Source organism: Dipodomys spectabilis, unplaced genomic scaffold, assembly GCF_019054845.1.
Source record: "Dipodomys spectabilis isolate Male_0828 unplaced genomic scaffold, ASM1905484v1 ptg000017l, whole genome shotgun sequence".
Classification (NCBI taxonomy): Eukaryota; Metazoa; Chordata; class Mammalia; order Rodentia; family Heteromyidae; genus Dipodomys; species Dipodomys spectabilis.
The window spans coordinates 19,127,614-19,142,003 of record NW_024870694.1 but is presented as its reverse complement, the minus strand read 5'-3'; the positions used below and the strand labels follow the sequence as shown (position 1 = coordinate 19,142,003).

Here is a 14,390-nt window from a genome sequence, read left to right as displayed (position 1 = left end):
TTGGGTTCAGATCTTGGTCATCTGGCCTATACTAATTCCTTTTTCTCCATTTTCCTTACTTTTCAAATCACATTTCCCCAAATCTCCAAATGCACTGTAAAAACTCTTTAATGGTGTTTCTTCTCTGTGTTGCAGACTTCACTCAATTTTCAAGATCCAATTTACAGGTCAATTCCTAAACTCTTCCTTTTCACCAGAATGACTTAACTTTTGTTTCCATGCTTTTTCATATAATTTGTACACAACTCTAATATTCTAATTATTTATAAACTTGTCTATCATGCTCATCTCTTACTAATTTTACCTTGAGAGATGTAACTGGCTGGTGAATATATCAAACCAATATCTGAAATAAAACTAATGTTCAGAAAGACAGTAGGCAGATGAATGTATAATCATGAATGGAAACTTTAAGACATTTAAAAATCCATCAATTGTGTATGATGGTATCAAGGCTAATGTGGCTCTGTCCGTGGTGCTGAAACATTGCTGTACACCATAGCTAGGTACGTTCTTCTAATTAGGGAATCCTGCTGGTTCTGCCTGTTTTTGTTTTTGTTCTTTGATTTTTATTACCTTTTTTTGGGGGGGTCCGGTCGTGGGACCTGAACTCTGGGTCTGGGCACTGTCCCTCAGCTCTTCAGTTCAAGGCTAGTGCTCTACCACTTGAGCCACAGCGCCACTTCCGGCTTTTTTCCTTTTGCTTATGTGGTGCTGAGGAATCGAACCCAGGGCCTCATGCATGCAAGGCAAGCACTCTACCACTGAGCCACCCTCCCAACCCCTTGTTGTTGATTTTTATTTTTGATCTTGATGGAGGAAATTGAGCTATTCATCCTAACATAAAAATTGAGCCTTAATTTTGTCTCATAATTGGCTTCACTGGCTTACAATTCTTATGGCAGTTCCATCATATTTATGACAGTCAGAACTTCTTCCAAAGCCTCCTTAGCTTCTATGCTTTCCCTCTTACTTTCCCTCCCTGTCCCTCTATGTCATGTTGACATTCAGAGGGGGAAATAAATAATTCAGAGGATTAAGGAAGTATAATTGTTTAGAAAGTTCTGATTTGTAGTAAAAAAAAAATCAGAAACTACTGAAGACAGTAGTGGCTTCATCTCTGAGGAGTTTTATAAGGGAATTGGGAATCAATAATTGTCATGAGGAATACATCATGAGTGCATCCTGTGTAGTTAATCAGACATCAAGGAAAACCAGAGTTTTTATGACCAGTGCTTCTCCTGTCTGTAAATTTTGTGGATAATTAAGAGCACCTCAAGCTCCATTATTGCTGCTATTTAAGCATCTTAGCAAAGGGCAATGTCATTAAAAGCTCACATTGTGCTCTTTTTGTTCAAGCTCTTTGTACAGAGGGTAATAGTCTTGTGGGCTTAGGTAAAGTGTGCTCATAAGCTGGGCTGTCTTCCACAGTTTGCTGACGGGGATCCTATCTTGAAGAAATTATAATTATTGCAAGATTGAGGCATATTGAAATACCACAGTGCTGCTGAAATACTGAAAGTGCTGCTGTTGTCTAAAAATGGAAATTTGTTTTTGAAACTCGAAACAGATGTTGAAAATCTAATAGCTCAGAAAGATCCAAGCAGCAGATGCCAACAATTAGGGTTGCTTCCATTCAGTACAAAAAGCACTATGGAGGCTCAAAGGCTGCAAAGCACTGTAAAGGAGCTAGTGGGGGAGATGAACTATGGGCATACAAACTACCCCTAATGGAAGAGAAGACATATTGATAAAGATACCTGCAGCCTCATAAAAAACTGATAATATTATCTACATTTTACAAGTTAATAAGCTGAAGTTCAGAAATAGAAGTGAGTTGCCCAAGAGGCAGGATTTTAACCCAGGTCTAGTCTGACTCAAAAGCCCATATTCTTTTACCTTAATCAATATTCATAATGACTTCCCAAATAGTTGTTAACAAGGGAACAAGTGTAATCGTTTCTGTAGCAATGGTAGGAAAATCAGTGAAACACTAATGAATAACAGGTAAAATTAAGATGAGAATGGGTTGAGGCGAGGCCATACTTCTGTACTATGAAGAAGAAGACAACAAGAGCAAGACTGAAAAAGACTGGAGCAAGATGATGACCAAGTAACAGTTTTTGGAATCTTTCCATATAGGCACATTAAATTGAACAGCCATTCTCATGGCAACTTCCTCCAGAAGAGCTAAGGATATCAAGACTGTGTGCACAATAGATTTGATTACATCGGCATCTCAAAAACAGTGGTCAGACACTGACAGGCATGGCTCAATAGATGCCTGTGGGTGTCAAACAGCATCAGTGGGCACAGACAAAGTCCAGAGTTCAGAGATGGTGGAAGGGAGCCTCATGAGTGAAAATCTCAGGACTAGAATGGGTGACTCTGCTGAAGGGACCTTCCCACCAATAAGACCAAACTTATCACATATAGAAACCTCCTGCAAGTCAGAAGGTAGAGAACAGACAACCAGGACAGCCTTGTCACTAGATTCAGGTACAGCTTGGAAATCTCTACCCATAATCAGGCAGTGTAATTGTGGAAAAAGTCAGCAAACCCAGAGTCCAGAACTGCAGACTCTGATCTGGCAACCAAATGACACTAGTTGGCAAGAGCCTGGGAGATCAGGAGGGTGCTACAAGTCAAGTGGGGATGTCTGATATATGGGAAGTTAGGAGATCCTACCCATGGGACCAGCACAAATGTACAGACTGAGCTTTAAATCTACTTAAATGTACTAGAATCTGAGCTTAGGGCTCTAAGCGCCACTCTTCCACGGGTCTAAATCTACAAACCAGTCTCTGCCTACTGGCCTAATTAGTTCAGACTTAAAAACAAAATGAAACAAAACAAAACAAAACAAAACAGACCTTCTCTGTAGAAAAAATATAGACACTCTCCTTTTTTTTTTTTTTTTTTTTTGGGTCCGGTTGTGGGGCCAGAACTCTGGGCCTGGGCGCTGTCCCTCAGCTCTTCAGCTCAAGGCTAGAGCTCTACCACTTGAGCCACAGCGTCACTTCTGGCTTTTTTCTTTTAGCTTATGTGGTGCTGAGGAATCGAACCCAGGGCTTCAGGCATGCAAGGCAAGCGCTCTACCACTGAGCCACCTTCCCAGCCCAGACATTCTCCTTTTTAACAATTAAGAAAATATTGGTTGCCTTTGTTCTTGTCTTTTTTTTTTCCTTCTGATCCTGCTTGAAGTCAGGGCCTGGGCCCTGTCCCTGAGCCTTTTTGTGCCCAAGGATAGCACATTACCACTTGAGCCACAGAGTCATTTCTGGCTTTTTCTTAGTAGTTTATTAGAAATAAGAGTCTCATGCACTTTTCTGCCTGGGCTGGCTTTGAATTGTAATCCTCAGATCTCAGCCTCCTGAGTAATGTTCTTGTCTTTTTGAGGTTGTTCATTTATTTGTTTTTTTTTTTTGGGGGGGGGGGCGGGGTCTGGTTGTGGGGCCTGAACTCTGGGCCTGGACGCTTCCCTCAGCTCTTCAGCTCAAGGTAGCGCTCTACCACTTGAGCCTCAGCGCCACTTCTGGCTTTTTTCTTTTTTCTTATATGGTGCTGAGGAATTGAACCCAGGGCCTCATGCATGCAAGGCAAGCGCTCTACCACTGAGCCACCTTCCTAGCCCCTGTTTTTGGTATTTATATTTTCTCTATCCCTCTCTTTCTCTTTCTTTCTGTCTTTTTTTTTTTTTTGCAGTCATGTATATGTGAGCCACAATAGCCATATATATATATATATATATTATTTTCTATTTTGTCAGTCCTGGAGGTGCTGTTGTTGAGCCTTTTCCCTCATGGCTAGTGCTCTACGCTTTGAGACATGTCTCTATTTCCAGTTTCTACTTTCCTGACCAGGCTGGCTTTGAATAAATGATCCCCAGATCTCAGCCTCCTGAGTAGCTAGGATTATGGTCATCTTTGCAGGGTTTTTTTTTTTTGTTGGTTGTGGGACTTGAACTCAGGGCCTGGGCACTGTTCCTGAGCCACGTTGTGCTCAAGGCTAGCATTCTACCACTTGAGCCACAGTGCCACTTTCAGTTTTTAGATGATTAATTGGAGATAAGAGTCTCATGTGGACTTTTCTGCCCAGGCTGGCTTCAAACCACACTTCTCATATCTCAGCCTCCTAAGTAGCTAGGATTACAGGTGTCAGTCACTGATACCTGGCTACTGCCATCTTTTGATGTTCAGGTTTAGCCATATCTTCTCTTTCCTTCCTCCATTTCTACTTTCTTCTTATCCTCAATTAGAATATTTCTCTTAGTTTTCTTTCCTTTCTATTCTGTTATTCATTATTTCTAGTAGATTATTGTATCACCAGATCAGTTTTTCATCTTTTTCCTTTCTTTCCCACTATATCTTTTAACTAGGTATTTTCTATTTAGATCCCTCTTTATCATTACTACTTTCTATTTACTTGAGCTTTTTCCCCTTGCATCTTTATCAATCATCTTTATTATTAACTGTCAATTACTATAAGAAGTCTAGCACTCACAAACATATTCTACCTAATGGGATCTTACTCCAAAGACCTAATCATCAAATCAACCAACCAAAGGCAATATTAAGAGGAGAGCTGCCTACATTAAAAAGAAACCCAGAAACATCTAAAATAAATAATGATGCATCTCAAGTTCTTAAAAAAAAACCTACAACAAATCAAATCCCAAATTAGTAAGTGGGAAGAAAGAACTAAAAAATTAGCATATACATTAAAGAAATGGAAACTAAATAAACAATAGAAAGGATCATTGAAACCAGAAGTTGGGTCTTTGAGAGAATAAACAAGATAAACCCCAAGTCAAACTAACCAGAAGAAGGAAAGAAAAGATGCAAATTAGTGCATTAAAAGAAATGGGGCTGGGTAGGTGGCTCAGTGGTAGAGCGCTTGCCTTGCATGCATGAGGCCCTGGGTTCGATTCCTCAGTACCACATGAGCAAAAAGAAAAAAGTCGGAAGTGGTGCTGTGGCTCAAGTGGTAGAGAGCTAGCCTTGAGCTGAAGAGCTGAGGGACAGTGCCCAGGCCAGAGTTCAAGCCCCACGACCGACAAAAAAAAAAAAAAAAAGAAGATAGAAATGGGTATATCACAACAAATACCAATGAAATTCAGAGAATCATTAGGGAATACTTTGAGAACCTATTCTTATAAGTTGAAAAATATAGAAGAAATTTATACATTTTTTAATGCGTATCACCTACCAAAACTGAATCTAGAGTATATAAATGACTTAAATAGATCTATAAAAAGCAATGAGATTGAATGGGTAATAAAGAGGTTTCCCCCCCTCTACCCGCCTCCCTCGGGCTCCAACCCCCCCAACCCCCTTCAAACCCAGAACTAGAGGAATTCTATTGAATTCTACTAGGACTTTAAAGAACCAATGCAAATGCTCCTCCAACTGTTCCATAAAATAGAAAAGTAAGCTACTTACCAGTGGCTCAGGCCTGTAATCCTAGTTACTTAGGAGGCTGAGATTGAAGATTGTGGTTCAAAGCCCAGCCTGGGCAGGAATATCTATGAGCCTCTTATCTCCAATTAACCTCCACCCTCACTTCCACCACCCATAAAAAGATGGAAGTGGAGCTGTGGTTCAAGTGGTAGAGTACTAGCTTTGAACAAAAAAGCTCATGGACAGCCCTTAGGCCCTGGGTTTAAGCCCCAGGATGAGCACAAAAGAAAAAAAAATAGAAAATAAAAAAGAAAAAGAAGAAAAGAAATGTAAGCACAGGGAACTGGTGGCTCACACCTGAAATTCTAGCTACTCTGGAGACTGAGATTAGAGGACTATGGCTTGAATCCAGCCTATGCAGAAAAATCCATGAGATTTCATCTCCAAAATAACCACCAAAGAACTGGGTTTGATGTGTATCCCAATTGGTAGTGACAGCCATGTGTAAGCAATCAACGCAAGAGCCCAAGGCCCTGGGTTCAAGTTTTAGTACTGTCACAAAATAAAAATGCAAAGTTAAAGAATTATAGTAAATTCATTATTAGGAAGCTAGTATTAAAAAGATTAAAAAAAGAAATTTATAGATCACCTTGATGAACATAAATACAGAAATTCTCTCCCCACTCTCATTCTGTATGGTACTAAATTCCTAGCCAAAGCAATTAAGTAGGAGAAAGAAATAAAAAGGACTCAAATAGGGAATGATGAGGTAAAATTATCCCCATTTGCAGATGAGATGATCCTATACTTAACAGACCCTACAGATTTCACCAAAAACTTTGATATTTGATATATAGCTTTGAAATGAGTCAGACATAAACTCAATACTCAAGTATCAGTAGCTTTACTTATTTTCCAATAATGAACAAGCTGAGAAAGAAATCAGGAAAACAATTCACAAAAAGTCACAAAAACAATAAAATAAAATACACAGGCATTAACTAAGGAAGTGAAAGATGTTTACAACTAAAACTCCAAAAACTTCAGAATTGAATAGATGGTTCTCAAAAGTAAATGTACAAGTGGCCAATAAGTGGATGAAGAAATGTTCAACACCTTTAACTATAAAGAAAATGTAGGGGCTGGGAAGTTGGCTCAGTGGTAGAGCGCTTGCCTTGCATGCCCGAGGCCCTGGGTTCGATTCCTCAGCACCACATACGCAAAAAGAAAAAAAGCGGGAAGTGGTGCTGTGGCTCAAGTGGTAGAGCACTGGCCTTCAGCTGAAGAGCTGAGGGACAATACTCAGGCCCAGAGTTCAGGCCCCATGACTGGACCCCCCCCCCAAAAAAAAAAGAAAATGTAACTTGAAACAATACTGAGATTCCATCCCCCATGTCAGAATGACATCTATTAAGAAAACAAACAACAACAAATGCTGGCAAGGTATGGGATAAAGGGATGTGTGAGAATATAAATTAGTGTAACCATTATGGAAATCAGTGTAGAGACTTCTCAAAAAACTAAGAATAGACCTTCTTATCCTTCTATACCACTCTTGGCCATATATTCAAAGGAGTGTAACATTAACAGACAACAGACACAAACACACTCAGGTTAATCATAGCCAAACTGTAGAATGATCTTAGGTGGTCAATGAATGTGTATCTAGTGAGTAGATAAAAAAAATATAGTATATAGTGAGTGATATTCAGCCACAAAAGACCGAAATTATGTCATTTGCAGGAAAATGGATGGAACTGGAGATCATCAGGTTGAATGACATGAGCCAAGCTCAAAAAGCCAACTATCACATCTTTGTTCATATGCAGAATCTAAACCTAAAATTATGGTGATAATGATTATGATAACAACAACGAACAATAATAACAACAACAAATGGAACATGAGCGTAAAAGGGGGCTTCCTGGAGGGGGAACAATCAGGAAGAGGGAGGAAGATATATATATATATATATATATATATATATATAGCCATATATATATGCATATTACATATACATACATATCACAGATAGATAGCATGATGAAAGCCATTAAATAGTGTTTAAAAATGGAGCCAAGAAAGAGGTAGCTTATCAGAGGGGCAATTTTGGTCAAGCACATATATGGAAACATCACAGTAAAGCTTCTTTGAATAACTAATGTTTGTTAACAAAAAAAGTATAAAATGTTTTAAGAAAAGGAGAAGATAGCATCTGATTTATGGCTCAGAGAGATGAAAAATCTGGAATGAAGCAGAAGGATGAGCTCAGAAGGGACAGAGTGATAATAAAATGAATACTAGGAAAGTGGCGTTTGAAAGATGTGTGGGAGGTAAGGCCACAGTGAGGGGGAGGTAGATGAACAAAGGGAAAAAGCAGGGGTGTAGTGTGTGGGGAGAAAGCAGTCACAATACCCAATGCATATCCTATGAAAGTAGGAAAATTGAAGGGAGCGGCAGGATTGGGAGTTGTGGGGGAGAATAATGAAAGGGGTGACATCAATCAAGTTACATTGTATCTACAAACTGATTTGTTGAACAGTAACCCCTTGGTACAACTACTTGAAGATAATAAAAATACAATTTAAAAAAGTAAAAAAAAGAGTGGATAATGTACATGCTTAGCATTCTGTAACTGACAGTGTTTACTGTCTCTAGTAATACATTTTTAATGTAATATTATGGAAAAATATGTTTTATCTCTATGTAAAATTATAAAAAAATGACACTACCAAAAAAGAGGGACAGAGAGAGTTAAGATTCAGGGATGGGTTCCACAGAATATTCAGAATGGCCAATAGACACATGAAGAAATGCTCAACCTCTTTAGACATAAAAGAAATGCAACTCAAAACAACATTGAGATACCACCTCACCCCAGTTAAAATGGCTATAATCAAGAACTCTAATAACAACAGATGTTGGAGGGGATATGGCCAGAATGTAACCCTACTGCACTGTTGGAGGGAATGTAAACTTGTTCAACCACTTTGGAAAGTAGTATGGAGGTTCCTCAAATGACTCCACATAGAGCTCCCCTATAACCCAGCAAGCCCACTTCCGGGCATTTACCCAAGTGATCACAAACAAGACCATACTAAAGCTACCAGCACGACTATGTTTATTACAGCATTATTTACCATAGCTAAGATATGGAACCAACCCAGATACCCCTCAGTAGATGAATGGATCAAGAAAATGTGGTATATATACACAATGGGAATTCCATGCCTCCATCAGAAAGAATGCCATTGCCCCATTTGTTAGGAAATGGAAAAACTAAGAAAAAATTATATTAAGTGAAGTAAGCCAGGCCCAAAGAAACATAGGTCCCATGATTTCCCTTATTTGCAATAACTAGTATATGTCTGAGACAAACAGAAAAGGTCAGATAAGATGATGTTAAGTGAAATGAACCCCAATTTAAAGACACAAGTGGTTTTTTCTTTCTTGCTATTGCTTCTAACGTATTTATAAGGTACCATGTGATTTTTTTGTTGCCCTGTATGTTCCTCCCCGATGGTATAACCCCTGTTCTCACTGTATTTGATGTTGGTATAATTTGGGGAAGGGAAGGGAAAAAACAAATTGTTTAAACAGGGAAACAGGTTGACCCATAAGCAACAATGAGATGTACAAGAAGCTATATCGAAAAACTAACTTTATAATTTAGGCAGGGGTGGGGGAAGTGTAGTTGTGGAGATGGGAAGGAAGGGGTGGCGGGGGAAAAACAAAGGAGGAGACAACAATGCTTGATAAGAAATGTACTCATTACCTTGCTCATGTAACTGTAACCCTTCCTCTGTACAGTATTCTCACAATAAAAAACTTATTAAAAAAAAGAACCCAGAATAGTTTGGGTACATAATTGTGGGGACCTGGAACAATGAATTAAGGTTACTAAATTGAATTTATAACATTATAAATTAAATTGAACTTATGTAGTGAAATCACATAAGCAGCTTGCTTTAGTAAATGCTCTTCTGGAAGCAGAACGGAAGCAATTAAAATTAAAATAGAGTTTAGTTAACACCACAGATATATTTGATTACTTAGGGGAAAAACCCCGTAATTTAAGACATTTTAGTGGGAGTTTTTCAGCTCAGCCAATGTGGTCAGGTTTTTAAAATATTAATCTGACAAACGGACATCATGGAATGGCTTCTTTAGGAGCAGTGGGAAGTCTATGTTTGAGTAAGAACCAAGCGAGTGATTTTTAATAAAATGTATTCTCTTTTAATAAATCATCTCATTTTGAAGATTCCACACCTAGTAGGAATCTTTTATTTTAATTTTAATTTTATTTTTTTGTGAACATACTGTACAGAGGGGTTACAATTACATGGGCAAGATAATGAGTACATTTATTATCAAGCATTGCAGCCTCCTCCTTTGTTTACCCTTCACATCCCTTCCCAGCCTCCCCCCCACCCCCCCCCCACCCAATACCCCCCTCCCCCCCCCACACCAAAGTTGTAAAGTTCATTTTCGACATGACAACTTGTACTTCTCATTGTTGCAACAGGTCCACCTGTATCCTTATCTTAAAGTGTTGTGACTTTATTTTCAAAATTCTACTTTGTATTTCAATGGAATATGTATCTACAAGTATATGTCATATGTTCTTATGTAACAGAGGTTTTAGTAAAAAAAATGTAGAGAAGACATTGTGTCTGATTAATAGCCTAAAATTAAGTTGAAAACAATCCAAGGATTGCTGACTATTTTTTAAAATTGTCCTTGTCCTGGAGCTTGGACTCAGGCATGGTCCCTGAGTCTTTTGCCCAAGACCAGTGCTCTACCACTTGAGACACAGCTCTACTACTTTCTCTCTCTGTGTGTGTGTGTGTGTGTGTGTGTGTGTGTGTGTTTAATTGCAGATAAAAGTCCTGCCCAGGCTGGTTTTGAACCTGGATCCTCAGATTTTGGCTTCCTGAGTAGTTAGGATTACAGGCATGAATCACTGTCACTGGCTGCTAATTTGTTTATGAAGGGTATTCCTCATCCCATATTTCTTCTATTTGTTCTATGGGCTTCTTACAGGTTCTCAGCATTAGCACCTTTTTGGAAAAGGAAAAAGGAATTCTCAAATTTGAGAATTCTCACATCTGAGGCACATCACTTCCTCCTTGGATGTCCTCTGGTACTTTCTTCTCAGAGTCTTTTTGGGCTGGGTTTGTGTTTCTGGGAGGGGTGAGTGAGTTCTGTACATGACCAATCCACCTCAATGACCACCGCTTCTGTTTCCTTGAAGACAGGATGACCAGGAGCTTCTTTGGAACATTCCCTATGAGCTGTCAGCTCCATCTATGGGTTCAGTGATGTAACTTTCATTGTCAAAGCCTGTATCATAATGCCACCACCAGGCTTAAGGAGTCTTGACTTCCATTTGTGAGCTTACAAAACATGTCTGTCCATAGCTCTTTGTTGAGTGTTTATTATATGTGAAGCATTGCCCTAGTACCAGCTTTGATATTGCATTTAAATTTCTATTTAATTTCTATTAATTTTCTATTTTCTAATGTAATAATAAATAATCAAATCTCTGAGAAAGAGAAATAATTAGACTTATTTTAGAGGAGGAATCTGAGGTTCATAGAATTTAAGAGATCCCTTCACAGGCACACAGTGAATGAATGAGTCCTTCCTATTTTAACAAATCTAAATAATAATACAACTATGTGAGTCACTAGACACATGGATACTGATAAGTCAGTGTATAAGACTCTTCCTCTATGAGTCTCTTTCAAACCTGGCTGCAAGGTAGAACCACCTGAGAAACTCTATGCACACCAAAACCCAGGCTTCTTCACAGAATGATTAAATCAGCATTTGACTGGGACACTCGGGATATCGTATATTGTAATACTTTCTGGGGGACTCAAATGGATAGTCAGGATTGGGGTCAACTGTTCTGTGATATGATTTTATCCTTGTAAGTGAACGCTGTCTTAAGAAGCAGCTGAGCCGGGCGCTGGTGGCTCACGCCTGTAATCCTAGCTACTCAGGAGGCTGAGATCTGAGGATCGTGGTTCAAAGCCAGCCCGGGCAGGAGAGACTGTGAGACTCCTATCTCCAATAAACCACCAGAAAACCGGAAGTGGTGCTGTGGCTCAAGTGGTAGAGCGCTCGCCTTGAGCTGAAGAGCTGAGGGACAGCGCCCAGGCCCAGAGTTCAAGCCCCACTACCGACAAAAAAAAAAAAAAAAAAAGAAGCAGCTGGTGGGGGCAGGAGAGTGGGACACACAGATGGAGAGAGGAAAGGTGGGTGAATAGTCATTATATTCCAAGTTCACCTGTGGAAATAAAACCACACAACTTGAGGGGGTATGGGTGAGGTTGGGAAAGATGGGGGAGAATGACAGAAGGAGTGACATTGATCAAGATATACTACACACATAAACTGATTTGCTGAATTGAAACCCCTTTGCACAACAAAAGAAGCATCTGAACTAAAACAAAGGAGGAGGCAACAATGCTTGATAAGAAATGAACTCATTACCTTGCTCATGTAATTGCAACCCCTCTGTATGGTATTTTCACAATTAAAACACCTATTGAAAAAAAAGGAGCATCTCAACTTGGATAACTATTACAAAATAAAAAAAGGTATCACAGGCTGGGCACTGGTGGCTCACACCCGTAATCCTAGCTACTCAGGAGGCTGAGAGCTGAGGACTGTGGTTCGAAGCCAGCCGGGCAGGAAAGACTCTTATCTCCAATAAACCACCAGAAAACTGGAAGTGGCGCAGTGGCTCAAGTGGTAGAGCGCTAGCCTTGAGCTGAAATGCTGAGGGACAGCGTTCAGGCCCAGAGTTCAAGCCGCATGACCAACAACAACAACAACAAAAAGTATCAGACAAATCTAAAATTACTATGGAAGCAGAGAGGTAGCTCAAATGATAGAGCACCAGCCTTGAGCAAAAAAGCCAAGTAAGAACGCCAAGGCCCTGAGTTCAAGCCCCAGTACTAGCACCACAATAAAGAAATAAATGAACAAATGAATAAACTTGCTATACATGGCAGGTATTTTCCATTGTTTAGTCAGACAACACCAAAGAACTTGACTTAGAAGGTCAATTATTCAGCCGATTTGTAAAACTGGGATATATTTTGTATAAACTCAAACTGGCTGGACTATCAACAAATAGATCTACCCCAAACCAGGTGTCTAGATGACTCTTCTCTGTGAGCAAGGTGACTGCCTGAGAACTTCTCAAATCTAAGTTGTCTCTTTATGCTTTATGTGCTAAGAACTCCAGGACCCAAACCAAACACTTGTTTACAGTGTTTGAGAAAGCTCAGAGCCTTTTTAAGGAGAAAAATTGGCTCTGTTCACAGATACCTTTTTGCCACCCTGGTATGTGAAGGGATGTCCTCAGAATGAACAAGTCATACTCTTGTGTTGCCAGCTGTGCTGCCTGGATCAGAGCGCAAATGTTTATAGTTTGTCTTAGTTAAAAACACTGAGTGTTTGGGCACTAGACTATTAAACTGTGAAACTTTGACATAATCACAAATCAAAATTGCCAGGGTGAATCTGAAAATCCATATATGAGAGTGAAATTCAAAGGTGTGTAACTCTTCATTTCTCTGACTTCTCTAGGAGCTAAGTTAAGTTTTTGTGATGATACTAAGGCTTGAACTCAAGGACTGAATGCTGTGCCTTAGCTTTTTTTTTCTTTTTTGGTCATGGGGCTTGATGCCTTAGATTTTTTTTTTGCTCAAGGCTACAGCGCAGCTTTTTGCTGGTTAATTGGAGATAAGAGTGTCATAAACTTTCATGCCTGGACTGGCTTGAAACCAAGTGTCTCAGATATCAGTCTCAGAACAATACCAAGCTTGGACAATGTTTTCTGAAGATCCGGGAAGAGGGAAAATGATGTGAAAACAGAGGTTCCAGAGCTAGAAGAACTACAACTAAAGGCCCACATCTTCATCCCGAAGAAATCAAGAAATCAAGCAGGATTACAGGTGTGAGCTATCAGGACCCTGTGAGAAATTTTATATTTAAGTACAAGGAATTTTGTCTGATGTAAGAAAACTCTTTCTAAGAGAGTAAAGTTTTCTGATGAAAAACAAGTGATTTGAATGACTGGTATGCCTGTTTATGGTAGTAAAATTTGTACTGGTAAAATTTCCTGCTTTTTTTTCCATTTAAATAATTTGGTCTTCTCATTCCTATCTCCAAGGGAGGTGGAGAAATAGAGCAGGCAATCTGGTCCATGTTGTGAGTCAAAGTGTGGGTCCGGGGACCAGCAGAATCATTTCTACTTGGAGCTTGTTAGAAATGCACAATTTCAAGCTGGGTGCTGGTGGCTCATGCCCTTAACCCTAGCTACTCGGGAGGCTGAGATCTAAAGATTGTAATCTAAAGCCTGTCCAAGAAGATAGAACCATGACATTCTTATCTCAAATTAACCAGCAGCTAAAAAGATAGACGTGAAGGTATGGGTCAAGTGGTAGAGTACCAGCCTTGAGCAGAAAATACCAGGCAAGAGTAAGAGGCCCTCAGTTAAAGCCCTAGCACCAGGACAAAAAAAATAAAACACAGTCTCAGCACATCTCCAGACCTACCAACTCAGAACCCTCACTTAAACTCCCAAAAGATTCACATGTACATTACACTCTGAAAGCCATTGTTCCATGGAAATTTCTCCTTATCCAGAGATTCTGTGACTCGATGTGGGCAGAATCCTAGTCACCATTAAGGAAAAAGGAGGCCAGCTGTGCTGAAGGAGATGCAGACGAGAAAGAGTTATGGTTCTCCCTTTTAAAATGGGAGCCGCTTGAAGAAATGAATGGGGCTAGGAATGCATGAGCATCTGCTTAGGTTGCACTCTGCTGGTCAATGTAAACAACAAAGTTCCATTACTGTTCTGCAAATCTGCTGTAAAGATTTCTCTTGTGCTACTAATACTGACGGTTTTGAATTTTGAACTGTAGCTACACTTTTTTTAAAAAAATTCTTTTTTGTTGATCATGGTGCCTG

The 14,390-nt window shown here is 39.6% G+C and overlaps 1 protein-coding gene across 1 annotated transcript in view; it reads right to left on the bottom strand.

Moving 5' to 3' along the window:
• Window positions 1-14,390, bottom strand: part of Dgkg (diacylglycerol kinase gamma) — a 206,193-nt gene that overhangs the window by 146,410 nt on the left and 45,393 nt on the right. The window lies entirely within an intron of this gene.